This window comes from Suncus etruscus, chromosome 11, assembly GCF_024139225.1.
Source record: "Suncus etruscus isolate mSunEtr1 chromosome 11, mSunEtr1.pri.cur, whole genome shotgun sequence".
Classification (NCBI taxonomy): Eukaryota; Metazoa; Chordata; class Mammalia; order Eulipotyphla; family Soricidae; genus Suncus; species Suncus etruscus.
Window position 1 is genome coordinate 14,346,117 of NC_064858.1, and position 15,129 is coordinate 14,361,245.

Here is a 15,129-nt window from a genome sequence, read left to right on the forward strand (position 1 = left end):
CAGTGTCTATCAAACTTATTTAAATAGCTCTGTTGGAAAAAAAATTGATGTTTGTTTTGGGAGGAGCTGATAAGGATGAAAGAGAAAGCCATCTTAAAATTGCCTGAAGATGGGGCAGTAGTGCTTTTGCCTTGCATGTGGCTAACCTAGAAAGGAACCAAGGTTCGATTCTTCTCTCATCCCATATGGTCCCAAAAGCCAGGAGCGATTACTGAGTGCACAGCCAGGAGTAATCCCTGAGTGTCACCGGTGTGACCCCAAAACAAAAGAAAGCAAAAATTGCTTGAAGATAAATCTGCATGCCCCTGCATTCCAAAGGATGAAGTCACCACAAACTCAGTCAAGCACCACTCCTTATAAGTATATGTACTACTGTCCTGTTTTCATGATCTTTATATAAGTAGGGAAGCAAGTAAGAGAAGACTGACAAATAAAATGGAGCATCAGTAGTGAAACAATTGATTATTTTTTTGTCATTATAAGAGTAATTGCCCTTTCAAGAACTATCATTCATGTGGATTCTGTGAGAACAACTCCTGTTAGGGGTGATAGTGACCTTTTCTACTACTAGTCCCCCTATATTTACATTTATTCCAGCCATTTTATAACTATGCAATGGAATCCCATTGCATAGCTGTTTACACATTATGGTAAAGGCAATGGTAAATGAAATTCTGTGGAACATGCAGGACTAAGAAAAACACCAATATTAAGAGTCACCATTTATGGAAAACATAATATGTGACATAATGAAGCAGGCAGGCAGGCAGGCAGAAGGGAACACCTCTCACCCGATCACAATTAGATTTTGGAAAGTAAGAAAACCAACTAGCTCTAAGGTTGTCAAAACCCACCTTGTGGACACTGGAACTAAGTAAGGCCTAGTAAGATTTTTAACTGATTTATATTAGAGACACAGAGAAGCTCCATCAGGAAAAAAGGCCAAAAAAGGACTATCAAACCATCAACTACTCTCAACTCTTTCTTTTGGCAATGACCTTTTTGGCAAATGACTCTTACCTAGGTAGAAAGCCGTGTGGGGCTGGTTGGGAGAAACTTGAACAGAAAACAAATGCTATTTGTTGGAATTTCTGATTTTGCTCCACAAGATCTCCTTATCTGTTTTATTCAGGCTCACATAATTTCAGTTAACATGATTGGTTAACATGCTAAGGTCCGAGTTTGTGCCAATGGAGGGACTTAAGGAGAGTCAAAGATATGTCTCAGAGCCAAGAGAAGAGGAGAGAATTTTGGCAGAAATGAAAAATGTTGGCAAAGAAAGTTGGGAGAAAGTCAACTGAACAAATAAGGCACATCGAATGGGTCACCAGCATGTGCACTGGTTCTTGCATACACATGTTGCTTGCAAATCCCCTTTTCATATTTTATTAATGAGATGTGTATTTAGACTCTCCACTCTGTAGAAGTATGTTCTCTCATTAGTGGGTACTCTTCCATTTCTCAGATGTTTCAAAAAAAATCTGTTTAATTAATTGCTAGTATTTTTCAGAATATTTTTTAACCATAAAAGCCTGGTTAAGATGGAGGATTGACTTTTCCTTCCTGCTCACAGATTTCCCCAGCAGCATCCCTGGATGGCAGAGGTGGGAAATAGAAAGTGGTAAATTTCCTTATCTTGGCTGTGTTTTCTCTCTTCACCGCTTTATATAAGTCACCTAGCGGTGACCACCAGTATCAAAATCAGTCGCAAAAAATATTTCAATGCTGCAGGCAAAATGTATGACACTTCTAAATAATTTTTTAATATTACCTTTCTAGAATGTGATTTACAACATGATTAGATGTTAGCATACGACATAGTAAATATGTCATGTTATCTTTCCACAGAAAATTCCAGGAATTATAACCTAAAATACATCATGTACCTCGGATACAATGGAAGTGGACATTTTCAGTTAGTATTGGGGAGGAAAATCATGGCAGTAGAATTGTCCTTTCAAAAACAAAAAGATAAGAAGAGCAATACAATTTTTATTTTTGCCTCTTCGGCAAGCAATAAAGAATTGGGCTTATATTTGGATGCTTAAATTATGGTTATATTTAGAGTATGGAATTAAGTCATCTTAATTGATCAATTGGGTATTAAAAATAGCTTTGCTTGGAGATGATCCTGTTTTGGATGGAAATGTTTCCTTTTAAACTTAGTAAAAATTACTAAATCTCCCAGCTTTAGTTTCTTGCTGTTTTAGAAAACTTGTGAACAATTCACTCTAGAGATCATACTAAGAGTTCCAGAAGTTGATCCCAAACTGACTATAGCTATATTACGTAATCATTTACAGAAGCTTGAAAAGATGTTTAAATAGTGAAAAGTATGGCAGTTCATTTCCCATTAATTTCCGTAGACGTTCCTGAGTGACTTTTGTGACAGTCCTGGAGACAGGGGCAAGTTTTCTTCTCATGAATTTACTACCATGGGCATATTATGAATTGTCCCCGCTTTTCCATTTAAACTTTTCAAACTAGTAATCCCTGGAATATCAAATGCTGGACAGTAGCTTGCACTATATCAACAATCAGTAAAGTGAGAGAGCGATTTTTACTGGGCACAAAAAGAACAAAATTTGTAGATAAATAGGATGGGAAAGCAGTTACATTAGACATCCAGGAATTCGTCAAATGTAATTTCAGGGTCTTCATGATGCTCTTAATAAATCCTTTACATGATAGACTCCTGAAAATTTCAAGCTGCAAAATGGCTAAAAATGCTTATGTACATGCTTCCTTGTACATACATAATACACATTTATTTCTAAGAGTATATATGCATGCTTGTAAACATGCGTATGAATGCATGATATCCATGTATGTGTATGACAAGGCAGTCTGCAAAGTATAAGACCTCATCACCCGTGAAAAATGCCTCTCCCCACCTGAACTTAAAAGCCCCAAACAACTATTTATCTCTACATGCTACTAGTTTGCATTCTTATTCTGTTTATTCATTGAATAAACATTTAAATACCAAAAAAAAGCCCCAAAATAGACTGAAGCAAAAAGGATGCATCAGACTGCATAAGAATAAAAAAAAAACATTAAAACAAACAAAACAAAAAAGACCTTTATTAAATATTAGCTTTATTCCAGTCTGCTTACCAACCTAGCCAGAGGTATTATTTTATTGTCAGCCTATGTTTTGTAATCATGAGCATCCCTTTCAAACCTGTGACCGGCATAAAACAAACAAACAAACAAACAACACCCTTATCTACCCTTGGTCCCTGCTATTAAACTTAGAAAGCTGTTTTCCCCCATTTAAAAAAAAAAGAAAAAAGTTTGCAGCTCTCAGAGGCTCAGCCACCTGGAAATATCATAGTTTACCCACCTAAGGTGGCATTTAGAGGGGAATCAACCTATGCCCCAGAAAGTGTGGGGACTGATGCTGCCAGCCAGCCGACCCCCCATTAGGCCTGCCTGCTGTTCCTCTCCATCCCTAGCACCCCCATCGCTCCAGGCCAGGTGCCCACGTCGCCCGGTGCCTGCCTGCAGCAGCAAAGGCTCTGCAGAGGCGGGCACCAGCACCGGGCCGGGGTGCGTGCGGCTGGCGTGCGGGTGCGGTGGGAGGCGCGGGCGTGCACAGCTGGAGCTCGCGCGGTCTCCCGAGCCTCCGACCCGACCCGGAGCCCGCATGGACTTTGCAGAGTGGCGGGCGGCGTAGGCGGCGGCGGCTGGGGTTGGGCCGAGCCCGGTATTTATAGCTTGGTGCCAGCCGCGGCGGGTGGCAGCTCGTCTCCGTCTCCTCGCTCTTCCCCGCCAGGCCACCAGGGCTGTGCTCGCCCCACTCTCCCGGGTGCAGAAGCCCGGAGGAGCCCTCCTCCTCCCCCGTGGGGCCGCATCGGTGAGTACCAAGGGGCGCACCCCCCTGGCACCCCCTTCCCCGCCGCAGCTCAGCTCAGCTCAGCCCCGAATGCGGAGGAGCCCAGGCTCCCAATTCCCCGGGTGCCCTTCCTCCTCCTCCTTCTCCTAGCCTGGCACAGCAGAGGCTGGGCAAAGTGACAGGCAGGGTGGCCAAGAGCACGGACCCTTTGGGAAATTGGGCAGAAGGCATAGAGGAGACTTGGTGGTAGAAGGATCTAGGTGAAAACGCCCAAAACTCAGAGCTGGAGTCATCATTTCCAAGTGGGCAAGGGCCTTGGTTAGAGCAGACCTTGAACTTTTCCTCGCTCCAGTGATTTCCTTCCTTCCTTCCCCCCCTAGGCTGGCAGCGACTCAGGATTGAGCTATGGGGTTGCTGATTCAATGAACAGGTTGGAGCTCTTGGGGGTTTTCTTTAAAACGGACGAACCAAAACACAAAACGAAATAACTGGAGTGGCTGGATGTTTATCAAGTTGCTAGTGACTGGATAAATCTATTGGTAGATGGCTAGCTATTAAAAGGCCACAGGCCCTCATATGTCTGTGACCCAAGTGGTAGGTAATAGAGGGCTGTCATTTTTTTTTTAAGGTCTACCCAGGTGGTGAATCAATATTTGTGTGTGTGTGTGTGTGTGTGTGTGTGTGTGTGTGTGTGTGTGTAAACAGCACATGCTTATTTTAGTATTTATGTGTGGATGTGTCTTCCGAACCAAAATATTGGCTGAGTTCAAGGATGACGAGTTAATATAAGACCCCTCCCCACTTTATCCCAATTAGTAATATCTTATCTGACATTAGTAGGACTTGAGGAAGCTTGAAAGATTTTATTTAATCACTTGTAAAAAATATCCCATCCATCTATTGAATATGAAAAGTATATCTGTAAAAGCTTTTTTGTGTTATTAAGTATTGCATGTCTGTCAGGCAGAGCTGTCACACTAAGATTTCTTCCCAATCTTTGTAGTTTAAAGGTAATTAAGGATTTGGATACTTTTGACTCAGTTATTTCTCTCCACCCTATACACTCCATCCCACCTCCGTATGATTCTTGTCATAAGGTAGCATTACTTTTTAGTTTTAATTTGATTTTTGAAACTGCTGATCCCATAAAAAATAATTTTAGAATGAATCCACTTATTTTATTCATTATCTTCATTTGGCATTGTGTTTAGAATATGAGTGGTAGTGATCAATCATTATCATACACAGTTATCACCGAAAAGCACATCAAAATATCTTAAAGAAATACATTGTTGGCTATTCTTCAATTTTATAACACTAACACACAAACATTTCCCCATTTCAGTAGAAAAGTTGAATTGTATCTTTCCCCAGACCTATTTTAAAACTCTCTGTTTTAAAAACTTGAATTGGTTTAAAGCTTTGTTTGTTTTCCAATGAGTGCACAATACAAAACAAGAGAAGAAATAACTTAAAATGTTCAGATAATATGAAGAGAAAGTCTAGGAAGTGATTTGTTGAGATGATCCTCTAATCTGGGCTAGGGGATCACACAAACCACTGAAGTATCACTACAGAGCCATTTACAGTGGTTTCATTGATTGACTTAAAAGGTTTCTTTTTATTTAAAAGGCTGTGTGGTCTATTATCTTGGACTAAAAATAAAAAGTTGCAACTTTCATTCTTATTGCTTTATGCATTTTTAAATGTATTAAGCACTCGCATTATATAAAATGCTGTTTATCACTTCTTACTTGCCTTTCCATCTCCCATCTGAAGATAATACACTAAGAACCGTCTTTAATTTAGACAAATAGACCACTTTTGTGCTTATTTCTTCTTATTCCATTATTTATAATATATTTCATCGGAATGGGAACCTTCATTGTATTTTTCTTACTCAAGACTTTTCTGATTATCCATCCATCATCTATCCATTGATCGGTCTTTCATTTGTTCATCCATCAGCAAAGATTTGAGTTCAAGTCAAATAGTATTCCTACTTTCTTTCCATTGGAATTTTATTTTGTAGTTTACATTTCTCAGTGTAGAAAACACAGGAGAAAGAGTATTGACTCAGGGTCACATAGAGTAATTCTGTCTGCTTCTGCCAGTTGGCAGCTGTATGATTTTAGGCAGGTTATAACCATTTTGAGTCTATTTCTTGACTGGAAAATCCTTTGGACTATGTGCTAATTGATTATTTCATTAAACATGCTTCCAAAGATTCCAACAACTAAAAAACATTAACAAATCTCTATTATGTTGGCACTATCTGCTCCTGTAGTATCCACCTCAAGAAATGCATTTATCATTACACAAAATAGCACTATTATTCTGAATTTTGCCAGGTCAAATCTATATTCAGTAAATCTTTGGGTTTTTTTCCTCTTAGATATCTCTAGAAAATGATATATTTTCATTCTTTTTTTTTTTCTTTTTGTGTTTGGGCTACATCTAGTAGACCTCCACAGCTGATCTAGGGTCTGTGTCACATCTGCAGTGCTTGGGTGAACTTTAACTGGAAACTGAATCTGAGCTTCCTGGGTGCAAATCAAATGCTTTAGATTGTTGTACTATATCTCCCTGACCCTTCATTTTTTAACTATCAGATAGAGTAGTTCTGCTATGTAAGTCAGGTGATATCATTATCATATCAGATAAGATCAAGTATCATATAGGTTAAAAGCCAGTATGCATAGAACATTTCAGGCTTCAAGGTCTACTTGAATCCTAATTCTCAGACCTCATCTCTTCTCATTCTACTCTACTCCCAGGTCCTATCGATCTATTACACTTGCTTCCTTGATATTCTTAAGTGAGGTTAACCAAGCACCCAAAACAGATCTTTGCATCTTCTGGTTTTCTTTGTTTAGCTCATGCTTTTCTGTAGCTTTCTTGCTTGTCTACTTACGTGCTTTCTTTCACAACTCTGTTCAGAAGGCACCTTTTGGAATATTTTAACCCCAGCATGACTGTCAGTTTCAATATATTACATTGTCCCATGTGATTTTCTTCATCAATTTAAAGCTTTTCAAAAAACGATGCCTAATTTTAACCCTTCTCTCATTTTTGTAGCTGTACAATGATTTACAATATCAGTATAGTTTGAGGTATACATACAACCACCAGTCAATTTTTCTTCACCAGAATCTCAGGAACCTCTCCCATATTGCCTCTCACTTCTCAGGAAATCTCAACGTCTTTGGAGAACAATACAGCCTAGTCTTAAAAAAAACACAACAACAAAAGTAGGTAGGAAGAAAGGAAACCAAACAAACAACAAAATATCTAAACAATTTAGAAAGCTACTAGAGTGGGTAGAGTTCTTGCCTAGTACACAGCTGACACAGGTTCAATCACTGGCATGGTGCTCAGCCAAGTGTGATCTTGAAGTACAGACCCAGGAGAAAGCTATGAACACTGCTGGGATTGGCCCCCAAACTAAAAACCAAAACTGCGAATTCAGCTTCTATAAGACTCTGTAATTCCACTTTTCAACATCTACCCCCATGGTCTCCAAAACAATATTTTGAAAAGACTTTTGTAACCTTTGTTTAGTGTAGCACCATTCAAAATAACCAAGACCTGGAAATCCCAAGTGCCCAGAATGGGCTGGGTAAAGATGATATGTATATATACTGGCTTACTATTATTTTTATAACTTTATTTATTTTGGTTTCTTTGTTTTGTGGCAATACCTGGTATATTCAGGGCTTATTCCTGATTCTGTGTTCAGGGATCACTCTTGATGGTGCTCAGGGGACTAGATATAATGCTGTGATTAAATTAGTTTCAGCTGTTATACCATCTCAGATCCAATTTTAAAAACGTCTGTTTCGGGGGCCGGGCGGTGGCGCTGGAGGTAAGGTGCCTGCCTTGCCTGCGCTAGCCTAGGACGGACCGCGGTTCGATCCCCCAGCGTCCCATATGGTCCCCCAAGAAGCCAGGAGCAACTTCTGAGCGCATAGCCAGGAGTAACCCCTGAGCGTCACAGGGTGTGGCCCAAAAACCAAAAAAAAAAAAACAACAACAACAACAAAAAAAAAAACACGTCTGTTTCTCTCAATCAAACAGAAATAATCGAGGCAGCAAGGGATTTGTTTGTATCCCTCATACTTACTACAAATATATAAATAGCAAATATTGAATGATAAATAATATATAATATTGTGAAATTAGCAAATTTATACTTTACTTTTTATATGAAACTTTGGACAATTATCTTTCAGAGACTCAGTTTTAACATTTGCAAAGTAAGCATAGCAATCATCCTTCACTTGAACTTTTATTTTGAGATCCTATAACCCTGAGAACAGTGTGTAAAACCACTTGGTCTCGTATGTAATTAATATCTGTAATGCCCATTTTGATGGGCCTCACCATTTGTCATTTGTATTTTCACAGTGATCCACAAAGTTGGAATTATGTGGAAGTGATCAGCCTCTTTATAAGTTAAATCTCCTTCAGTTTTCATTAAAAACTTATGAGAAAAATACTTTCATTTGCATTTTATTGATGAACAAATGGAATCACTAAGAAGTCCAAGATTTGCCCAGATTTGATTTTCTGTGGGGTTGGTAGAATATTGTGAGGCAAGGACACCAGAATTACTCATAGGTAAAGAAATTAGTATAGCTGATAGTGGTCTTGCTTAAATAATATCCTAGTCTGTTGGGTATATTGTTTCTGCTTCAAGACTGTGTATTCTGTTGTAGGGTTGCCCAGAAGTAGTGAATAGCAGAGACAAATAGAATTGAATTATATTCCATATAGTACATTAGGCTGCTTTCTGAAACACGTGTTCCTTGCTCCATTGAATACACTCTCATGGCATGATTTTGAACTTTAGAAGCTCTAAGAGTGATGTAAGTACAGGCTTTTATCATCATTTATCTTTTAAGGAAAAACATTAAATAATTTATATATCTTTTAATTGTTACGTTTTAGGGATTGGGTACAGCTGCTGAGATGTGCTACTAATTGCAGAGAATTGTACATATATTATAAAACTACAACTAACTGAAGAAAATAAATAGCCTTGAATTATATCTGGTATTGTGTAGCCAAAGGTTGCCCAAAATATAGCTGCACGCTTCACATTTCCTACTGCAAAAAGTACAGGAAATTAAAAAATTATTTTCAAGAAATTGGATTCAGGGTTGGAAAGAAAGTGCATGAGTTAAATTGCTTTCCTTGTATTCTGCTGACCCCAGTTCAAATTCCTGACACTATATGTGGGCTCCTGAGACGCACGAGCAGTCACTCCTGAGCATATAGCCAAGAATAGCCATTGAGCACTTCCATCCTGAAGAAAAAAAAATTGGATTCAAAGCAATCATAATACGTCCATGCTTTTGTCAGACTATAGATTTAGGCTATTTTTTAATAAGAACCAGTAAGGCTAAAAATGATTTATTTGACATTATTTAATTTTATCATTAAAATAATGCTCTACCATAAAAAGGATCTGTTCATGTTATCTAGTTATTATTAGGTTCTAAGGCCGATTAGCAGAACAACTCTGTTTTGGGTCTGGTTTTCTTGGCTGCTTGTAATGTCTTTTGTATAGCATTTTAGTTTATTAGGAATTCTTTCATATAAACTTCCAAAATTTTTTACTCTATGAATGGAGTACATTTAATCTTGATGGTCTTTGTCAATTTGCAAAATGATCACCTGGTTGCAGATGCTTGCTATGAAAACTTAAACATACACAATTAAAATACTTGCTTATTTTCATTTATTTGTAAAAAAAAAGACCCTTACAACTTAATGAGGTCATGCTATGTTGGTAAATAAAATTACCCAATAATTATTGGAGTATCACATTGTCTTGGTCTAGGACATAATTATTTTTTAAAACTGTTAGATTTGCCTTTAAATTAATACCCACACTCGCATCATGCCTTAGAACAATTGATTACTTTCTAAAATGGCAGATAAATCTTTCCATAATTCTACTCCTGATCTGAAACCACCTATTTCTTATTGTCTATTTAATAACTTATAGAAAAAATTTCTTTCCTGTAATTTTCCTCGAATTTATTAAATTTATCCTTAACTTTCAAAAGATGCCACTAAGCACTGTTAAAGCCATACAGAATAGACTCATCTTTATACATGTCCTAACATATATACCCTTTTCTTTTTTCTTTTTCTTTTTTGGGCCACACCCTGTTATGCTCAAGGGTATACTCCTGGCTCTGTGCTCAGAAATAGCCCCTGGCTCAGGGGATTGAACCAAGGTCTGTTCTGGTTCAGCTGTGTGCAAAGCAAATGCCCTACTGCTGTGCTATAGCTCCAGCTCAATACCTTTAAAAATATTTTTGAGCCAAACTTGTTGATGCTTAGGGCTTACTTCTGATTTGTTGTGCATGTATCACTCCTTAGGCTCAGGGCGCCAGGTAAGAGGGGTTCTGGGTCAGGCATATGCGAGGCAAACATGCCATCTGCTATATTCTCTCTGGCCTCGTCATATATATTTTTATGCCAGTTTTCTGTACCTCTACTAGAAATAACTTTCCTTCGTGACTTTCCTTACCTCTCCCATTTTTCTTTTCTTTTTTTTTCTTTACAAATATCACTACTTTAGAACTAAATGAAATACTAGATTTCAGTAAAACATGTGGTATTTCTAATGTTTAGGAATATTAATTGCTTTAAATTTGGAAACAGTAAGAGAAGCCTAGGGATTATTAGAAAATGTATAAGCTTCTGTCTGTAAGTTTGACTAACCTCTCCTTCTTTGCTATTATATGAAAATAAGAAACTTCCAAGATATTTAAAATAGCTAGCTAATAATGTCAGTACTTGCATGAGGGAATTAAATGTGTATTAATTTAGTTCTTAAAAATATAATATTCTCTAGAATGTGTCTGGAAAATAATAAAATAAACAATTAGAAAAGAACAATTAGATGAATTGAGGTATTTCAATAAATACACAAAGAAGAAAATTACTTGAGAAATCCCAAGTTTTTCATCTCCAGTATGTGTAGTCCCCTGAGCACCACTGCAAACAATACTGGGCATGACACCCTCCAAAATTATGGATAATACAGATGAATAATGTAAAAGATTCATTCACAAACTTTCTAGAATAAAGTCTACTATAACTATGGTTTGGTAGCTTGTTAAAACATAAATAGAATCATATGACTGACTACAGGGTATCTCAAGTATTTTTCATATTGCATTTATTGAAGTAGCCAAATCTATCTGATTATGCTTTTCTAACTACAATTTTTGAGGTACATTATGGAGAATTTTCCAATCTTCAGTTTTCCAGATGGTTTATGGAGGATACTACATTTTCAAGAACTAAAATAACACATGTTTAGTTCCCTCCTGCAAGTAATGGCATTATTAGGTAGCTGCTATTTTAAATATTTTGGAAGCCTCTTATTTTTTTACATAATTGTATAAAGTTATTAATAAAGCTCACAAACTAAAATTTTATGTATTTTCTAATAATCTATAGGCTTCTGTTATCATTTCCAAATCTAGAGCAACTAATATTTGTATTAAACATTGGGAATATCACATGTTTACTGAAAGGTAGTATTTTTTTCGGTTCTAAAAGCTATAAACAGGGATAAGTGTAAAGAAAAAGTGGGGGAGAGATAAGAAAACTCAAATAGGAAAGTTAATTTTAGTAGAGGCATAGAAAAATGGCATAAAAGTATATATGAGGAAGCCAGAGAGAATACAGCAGATTGGGTGTTTGCCTTGTATGCACCTGACCAGGATTTGATCCCTAGCATTCCTTCTGGTCTCCTTAAACCTATCAAGAGTGATGCTTGAGCAAAGAGCCAGAAGTAAGCCCTCAAATATTCTAGTTTTATAGTTTGGTACAAGTCACTAAACTTGTAGGTCTCAGATTTATTTAACATTTTGTGAAATAGATGATATAAGATTATAAGACCACTAAGTAATTTATGTGAAATATTTGTAAGACTCACTGTACAGTGCTTGGTAAGTGCTCAATAAATGTTAGACTTAGAAACACTTAAAGAGAGGGATATCTCCATTTGGAGTTAATTAACTCATTCATTAGATATTTATTAATTACCCCTTGTGAGCCCAGGCTGTGCTATGCCTTGGAAGAGCATATTTCTTAAGGGCTTTAGGACCCAGCAAGGAAGACAAACACATACACAGATCAATTGACTGTGATATGGTAAAAGCTAAGATAAAAGTGCATTTATTTAATATAAAAACTAATCTATGGTTGCATAATTGAATTTGAGACAATTGAATGAGTTTTTAGACTTTATCTCATTGGGTAGCATAATCAGTTTAAGCAGGATCAATCCTGGGTTATCAATGATAGTCTCCTTATAATCATATTTATCATAAAGATACTTTATATGACCTAGTGAGGTTAAAACAATTTTTGGTGTCCTGGACATCATGGACCTAAGAAACTAGGGACAATATGACTAAGCAGACTTTGGAAAATCTGTGTAAGAAGTCAGGAAGAAGAACTAAGCATATATTTTATACAGTTTATTATATAGCTTTGATATTGGGAGTCCCTGAAAGATATTGTTCCAGTTTTGGAATATAAAGCAAGAGTAAATATCAGCACAAACATTTAGTGCTTTATTTAGCAGGAAGTTAAAAGACCTTAAATATCAGGATTCCACTCCTTCAGCTACTATCGGAGTGAAAATAAGTAGAAAATAAGAAATTTCCACTATAAAAATAGTAGAAATGAGAAAAATTCTAGGTATGGGAATGTTTTATTGAAAGAAAAATTTCCAGTTTTATGGTACATCAGAGATATCAAGGGAAATAAATTGATTTGGACTCAAGTGGTGGCTTTCCATTTACTGAATATTTGACTTAAACAGATAACAATTACTCTCTTCTTTTTTTTTTTTTTGGGGGGGGGGGGCCACACTCAGCGGTGCTCAGTGGTTACTCCTGGCTGTCTGCTCAGAAATAGCTCCTGGCAGGCACGGGGGACCCTATGAGACACCGGGATTTGAACCAAATACCTTTGGTCCTGGATCGGCTGCTTGCAAGGCAAATGCCGCTGTGCTATCTCTCCAGGCCCCAACAACTACTCTCAATACTGTCCCTTTTACTTATTACATAGATGTGATAGTGGCATTTATATAGCATTACTCTGGGAATTCAGATCTGTAATAATAAATAAAACATTGTTGTTGCACATTAATGTAGTTTCTCTTTTTTTTTTTTTTTTTTTTTTTGGTTTTTGGGCCACACCCGGTAACGCTCAGGGGTTATTCCTGGCTATGCGCTCAGAAGTTGCTCCTGGCTTGGGGGACCATATGGGACACCGGGGGATCGAACCGCGGTCCGTCCAAGGATAGCGCAGGCAAGGCAGGCACCTTACCTTTAGCGCCACCGCCCGGCCCCTTAATGTAGTTTCTCAAATAAATATAAACACTAGAGTGACAAACTATTGCAAATATTGTTTTATGATTCTATCTTAATTTTGACATGTGATCATTGCATGGCTCAATAGCCCAAGATTCTGAAGTGAACAATAAGAAAGCAAACATGCCAACTTTTGTAAAAGGATCAAACAAGGCTATATGCATTCAGTCTTCGAAATTTTCCTGCTTTGATTATTGATGGGTGTTGGTAGAATATTGTGAGGCAAGGACACCAAAATTCCTCACAGATAAAGGAATTACTATAACTGATAGTGTTCTTGCTTAAATAATATCCTAGTCTGTTAGATATATTGTTTCTGCTTCAAGACTCTGACCTTTAGATCATATCTGTGTATTCTGTTGTAGGGTTGGTCTCTGGATATTTTCCAAAATGTTATATAAATTTGGATTCACACCTGGTCTTATTCTGGCATTCTTGCATATCAAAAATTGATGAAAATGCATGATGTTCATTTTTGTTCCTCATTGCTTTCTTTGCTCTTTTGTGTGAGGACCGCAGATGTCTTGGCTGCGAGAATGGGTTACAAACCTTGCATTAAAAAACAACATAAGATAGTCATCATGTCTAAGCTAAATATGAAGCTGTAGATATTTCGGTCTTAATGAAGAGCACAAGGGACTTGAAATTTCCTAGAAGGTTTATGAGTTCCAGCACATAGATTCTTTGTTTTCTCCAATTTTATTTCTAATCTTATTACATCTTTACATGTTTTTTTTCTAAAGCAGTGAAAGCAAATCTTCATTAATTTAAATTGTGGGTTTAATTGGCATACACCAGCCCTGAATATTGAATTAGGTTTAAGAGCCTTGGGGTATATTTTCAGATCTGTGGAACTGAACTGGTTTCAGGCTTGTGGCTTGATTTTTGTATTTTAGCCAGGGGTGAAATAAAAATCATTTTTCGATGGATACTTCTTTTCCTGTGTTTCATGCAGGATTCATTCACTTAATCTAAACTATTGAAATACATAGCACAGAGTTGATGTAATTGTTTCTAGGGAACAATGTTCCCAGAAGGCATTGAAGGAATGACATCTGTGTCTGCTTCTTAATATAGGAAAAATGAATTCATAGAATTGATCTGACTGCCTATGAGGCAGTGTGGTTGAGATCTCGGATCAGAGATCCAAACTCTCCTGTTCAGTGATTTGGGGGCATGTTCCTTAAACTGTGTGTGACTCAATCCTTTCCCTATAAACTGAAGAATGGGGGTGATAATGAATATACTCAAAGTGTTGCTATGGCATGCATGTTATATGTGCTTGGAATCCTATATGGTGGAGCTATCAAGTGCAAGAGCCCTCATTTCTCACTGTTCTGAATAAATTGATAAAGAAAATAACTCTAAAATATGATATTTTTCCACCAAATTTTATGAGCTTAAGGAGATAAGCTTAAGCTTTTTCTTTTTTGTTCGCTTGCTTGTTTGTGTTTCCTTTTTTGGTTTTTGGGTCACATCAGATGATGCTCAGGGATTACTCCTGGCTTTGCACTCAGAAATGGCTCCTGGTTCTGGGGACCATATGAGATGTCGGGGAATCGACTCAGGTCCATCCTGGGCCACCTGAGTGTAAGGCAAACACCCTACGGCTGTGTTATTGCTCAGGCCCCAAGTTTAAGCTTTTTCTGAGTATCAAATATGCTTGCCAAAAACTGAGCTAAAATTTCTCACCCAGTCAACAGCACTGATGGACACAGGCAGACTTGCTTTCTTTTTGGTCATATTATTTCCGAAGAGAGAAGAAAGAGGAGTTGAGCAAATCCTTGGAGGAGGATTCTAGAAATCAATATTTAAAAATGCTTCTAACACTCTGATTCCCCTGTGGTATAATTTGCATTGCCTCTGCGACTTTGTATATAC

At 37.4% G+C, this 15,129-nt stretch overlaps 1 long non-coding RNA gene across 1 annotated transcript in view; it reads left to right on the plus strand.

The window, feature by feature from the left end:
* Positions 1–3,630: 3,630 nt before the first annotated feature.
* LOC126022866 (uncharacterized) overlaps positions 3,631–15,129 on the plus strand; it is a 90,589-nt gene continuing 79,090 nt past the window's right edge. Inside the window, exon 1 of the long non-coding RNA XR_007500277.1 lies at positions 3,631–3,859. This is a non-coding gene — a long non-coding RNA (uncharacterized LOC126022866). The remainder of the gene's footprint in view (positions 3,860–15,129) is intronic.